Source organism: Eubalaena glacialis, chromosome X (genome assembly GCF_028564815.1).
Source record: "Eubalaena glacialis isolate mEubGla1 chromosome X, mEubGla1.1.hap2.+ XY, whole genome shotgun sequence".
Taxonomy (NCBI): domain Eukaryota; kingdom Metazoa; phylum Chordata; class Mammalia; order Artiodactyla; family Balaenidae; genus Eubalaena; species Eubalaena glacialis.
Window position 1 is genome coordinate 74,266,967 of NC_083736.1, and position 5,205 is coordinate 74,272,171.

The window sequence follows — 5,205 nt, forward strand, 5'->3', positions numbered from 1 at the left end:
GGAACGAAATTGAGTCATTTGTTGAGACGTGGATGGATCTAGAGACTGTCATACAGAGTGAAGTAAGTCAGAAAGAGAAAAACAAATATCGTATATTAACGCATGTATGTGGAACCTAGAAAAATGGTACAGATGAGCCGGTTTGCAGGGCAGAAGTTGAGACACAGATGTAGAGAACAGACATATGGACACCAAGGGGGGAAAACTGCGGTGGGGTGGGGATGATGGTGTGCTGAATTGGGCGATTGGGATAGACATGTATACACTGATGTGTATAAAATTGATGACTAATAAGAACCTGCAGTATAAACAAACAAACAAAACAACTAATACTAAACTTTCATTGGGTTATTTGTATGGAAATATGTTAATATAAATGTTTCAGACATTAAAAAATAAAAAATAAAAAAAATAAATAAATAAACAAATGGGACCTAATGAAACTTAAAAGCTTTTGCACAGCAAAGGAAACCATAAACAAGACCAAAAGACAACCCTCAGAATGGGAGAAAATATTTGCAAATGAAGCAATTGACAAAGGATTAACCTCCAAAATTTACTAGCAGCTCATGCAACTCAATATCAAAAAAAGAAAAAACCCAATCCAAAAAAGGGCAGAAGACCTAAATAGACATTTCTCCAAAGAAGATATACAGATTGCCAACAAACACATGAAAGAATGCTCAACATCACTAATCATTAGAGAAATGCAAATCAAAACTACAATGAGGTATCACCTCACACGTGTCAGAATGGCCATCATCAAAAAATCTACAAATACTAAATGCTGGAGAAGGTGTGGAGAAAAGGGAACCCTCTTGCACTGTTGGTGGGAATGTAAATTTTTCCAGCCACTATGGAGAACAGTATGGAGGTTCTTAAAAACTAAATATATAACTACCATACGACCCAGCAATCCCACTACTGGGCATATACCCTGAGGAAACCATAATTCAAAAAGAGTCATGCACCACAATGTTCATTGCAGCTCTATTTATAATAGCCAGTACATGGAAGCAACCTAAGTGTTCATCGACAGATGAATGGATAAAGAAGATGTGGCACATATATACAATGGAATATTAGCCATAAAAAGAACCGAAATTGAGTTTTTTGTAGTGAGGTGGATGGACCTAGAGTCTGTCATACAGAGTGAAGTAGTCAGAAAGAGAAAAACAAATACCATATGCTAACCCATATATATGGAATCTAAAAAAAAAAAATTCTGAATAACCTAGGGTTTGGACAGGGTTAAAGACTCTGACGTAGAGAATGGACTTGAGGATATGGGTGGGCAAGTGTTAAGCTCGGACGAAGTGAGAGAGTGGCATGGACTTATATATACTAACAAATATAAAATAGATATCTAGTGCGAAGCCGCCTCATACCACAGGGAGATCAGCTTGGTGCTTTGTGTCCACCTAGAGGGGGGTGGGATAGGGAGTGTAGGAGGGAGATGCAAAAGGGAGGAGATATGGGGATATATGTATATGTATAGCTGGTTCACTTTGTTATAAAGCAGAAACTAACACCCCATTGTAAACCAATTGTACTCCAATAAAGGTGTTAAAAGTATAATAAATAAAATTTAAAAATAAAATTAAAAAATAATTTCTCTACTATGAATTTAATATTTTAATTTTTATAGGCTTCTTCATTTTTCTATTAGTTCTTTATTCTGTTTTAGGAGTTTATGTGTTTCTAGTTATTTGTGCATTTCATCTATGTCGTTTAATTTATTGGCATACAATTATTCATAGTATTCCTTTATGATATTTTTAAAAATTCTATAAGGTAAATAGGAATGTCCTGGGTTTTATTTGTGATTTTAGTAGTTTGAGTCCCGTTTTCAGTTTTTTTGTTTTTCTTTTTGGAGGGGGGAGGGGCTGGTTAATCTACCTAAAATTTTTCAAATTTGTTGATATTTTCAAAGAATCAACTTTCACTTTAAAAAATTCTCTATTAATTTTCTAAATTATATATTTAATTAATTTTCACTCCAATCTTTTTTTATTTCCTTCTTTCTACTGGTTTTCTGTTTAGTTTGCTTTTCTTTTTCTAGTGCATTAAGATTGACTGTTAAGATAATGATTTTAAATATTTTTATTTTTATTATAAGAATTACAGTTCTTCATTTTTATTAAGAACTGATGTCATGGTATCCCATAAGTTTTGGGTTGTTTTGTTTCTGTTTATATTTATCCCAAAATGTTTTCTCATTCAACTTGTGATTTTAACTGATCCAATGATTATTGTGATGTGTTGATTAATTTCCACATGCCTATGAATTCCATTAAGTTCCTTCTGATATTGATTTCTCATTTAATTTCTTTAATACCTTGAAACAGTAAGTCTTTGCCTCTTTTCCAGGAGATTCTGTGTATGTGTTGGGACACAATGTCAACAATTGAAAAATTTACCAGTTTGACTTAACCTTTACTTCCTGTTTTCTCAAGCTGAGCCAAAATTTACAGATTGGGGCTATCTCTGATATTTTCTGAGCATGAGTGTTGCCTTCTAGTACCTCAGGATTATATCAGAGTTTTCCAAATCCTCCTATGTAACAGCTTGTTCTTCAGATTTTTCTTTTAAGCTTTTGGCCATATTACTGTTTTGTTGAACTGACCTCACAGCCTTAGGCATCTGAGTTATAAATAATATCCACCAGTTGCTTACAACAAAAGCTTTGGAGGTATAGTGCTGACTATTAAGTGAGGTCCAAATTAGGTCAACTAACACCACCATGTAAAAGGAATTGTTCCAGAAATTTGTGAGATAGGTCATATGACAATAAACTTTGGATGGGGCTTTTTTATCGAAGTATAGTTTATTTACAATATTGTGTTAGCTTCAGGTGTTCAGCAAAGTGAATATATATATATTATATATATATAATATATATATATTATATATATATGACATCTTCTTTATCCATTCATCTGTTGATGGACACTTAGGTTGCTTCCATATCTTGGCTCTTGTAAATAATGATGTTATGAACACTGGGGTTCATGTGTCTTTTCAAATTATAGCTTTCATCTTTTCCGGATATATGCCCAAGTGTGTGATTGCTGGATTATAACTCTATGTTTAGATTTTGAAGGAACCCCCATACTGTTTTCCACAATGGCTGCATCAATTTACATACCAACCAAAAGTGTAGGAGAGTTCCCTTTTCTCCAGAACCTCTCCAGCATTTATTACTTGTAGACTTTTTGATGATGGCCATTCTGACTGGTGTGACGTGATACCTCATTGTAGTTTTGATTTACATTTCTCTAATAATTAACAATGTTGAGCATCTTTTCATGTGCCTGTTAGCCATCTGGATGTCTTGTTTGGAGAAATGTCTGTTTAGGTGTTGCGCCCATTTTCTTTTTTTAATTTTTATTTATTTATTTATTTATTTATTTATTTATTTATTTATTTATTTATTTATGGCTGTGTTGGGTCTTCGTTTCTGTGCAAGGGCTTTCTCTAGTTGTGGCAAGCGGGTGCCACTCTTCATCACAGTGCACAGGCCTCTCACTATCGCGACCTCTCTTGTTGCGGAGCACAGGCTCCATATGTGCAAGCTCTGTAATTGTGGCTCATGGGCCCAGCTGCTCTGCAGCATGTGGGATCCTCCCAGACCAGGGCTCAAACCCATGTCCCCTGCATTGGCAGGCAGATTCTCAACCACTGCCCCACTAGGGAAGCCCCCGCCCATTTTTTGATTGGGTTTTTTTGTTTTTGTTTGTTTGTTTGTTTGTTTTGTTATTGAGTTCTATTACCTGTTTGAATATTTTGGAGATTAGTCCCTTGTCAGTTGCATCTTTTGCAAATATTTTCTCCCATTCTGTAAGCTGTCTTTTCATTTTGTTTATGGTTTCCTTTGCTGTGCAAAATCTTGTAAGTTTGATTAGGTCCCATTTGTTCATTTTTGTTTTTATTTCTATTGCTTTGGGAGACTGAGCCAAAGAAAATGTTGGTATAATTTATAACAAAGAATGTTTTGCCTATGTTCCCTTTTAGGAGTTTCATGGTGTCCTGTCTTACATTTAAGTCTTTAAGACATTTTGAGTTTATTTTTGTGCATGGTGTGAGGGAATATTTTAGCTACATTGATTTACATGTGGCTGTCCAAGGTTTCCCAGCACCACTTGCTGAAGACACTGTATTTTCTTCTTTGTATATTCCTGCCTACTCTGTCGAAGATTAATTGACCATAGTTGTGTGGATTTATTCCTGGACTCTCTATTCTGTTCCACTGATCTATATGTCTGTTTTTGTGCCAACACCACACTGCTTTAATTACTGTGGCTTTGTAGTATTGTCTGAAGTCTGGAAAGGTTATGCCTCCAGCTTTGTCCTTTTCGCTCAGGATTGCTTTGGCTATTCTGGATCTTGAATGGGGCCTTTTGATGAGCTCCATATCCAGTCTCTCCCCTTCAAGGACTGTAAGTTTACTCTTTTTCATAGTTATCATCATTGTGATGTTCCTGATTTTCCAGGCTACAGCAGAACTAAGGAAACAGAGGCAGCAGTAGATCAATTCTCCATGCCATGATCAAACCTGTTGTTCTTACAGAAATTCAAGATTTTTTCTTGAATTAGTGATCCTCAGATTGTTGTAAGCCTTTAGTTTATTACCAGAATACAGAAAAAAGTTGATTTTGACTTTTTTTGCCAGTGCTTTTATTATTGCTTCGGTAGAGAGTTGAATTTTGGGAGATCCTCATTCAACCAAACTGGAAGTCCCCCCATGAGAAAACCATAGATATTTGAAGTAAATCAGAAAAAAAAAGCAATTCTCTCTTTAAATATGGTGACTAGCCATAATAGAAAGGCCTCTGAAATGTGTAATATGCTTAATCAAATGACAAATTAAGTAAGTGACATAAGAGTTCAGTATTTCACTGATTTCTTTAATGGTTATCTTAACTCATTATGGATTAATTATTTATATTAATTTATATTTTTCTAATAATGTGTTTTAATGTTTTATCAAAATTATGCATATAGTTTCCACTTACATGAATGTACAGATCATCCAGATAGAAAATCAATAAGGAAACACTGGCTTTAAATGACACATTAGATCAGAAGTACTCTCTCTCTCTCCATATATATATATTCTGGTATAGAGAAAATAAGATGAACAAATGAAATATTCAGTACAAGAAAAAAAGAAGATGGTTTTTGGAGTGTATGTCCACTATACAT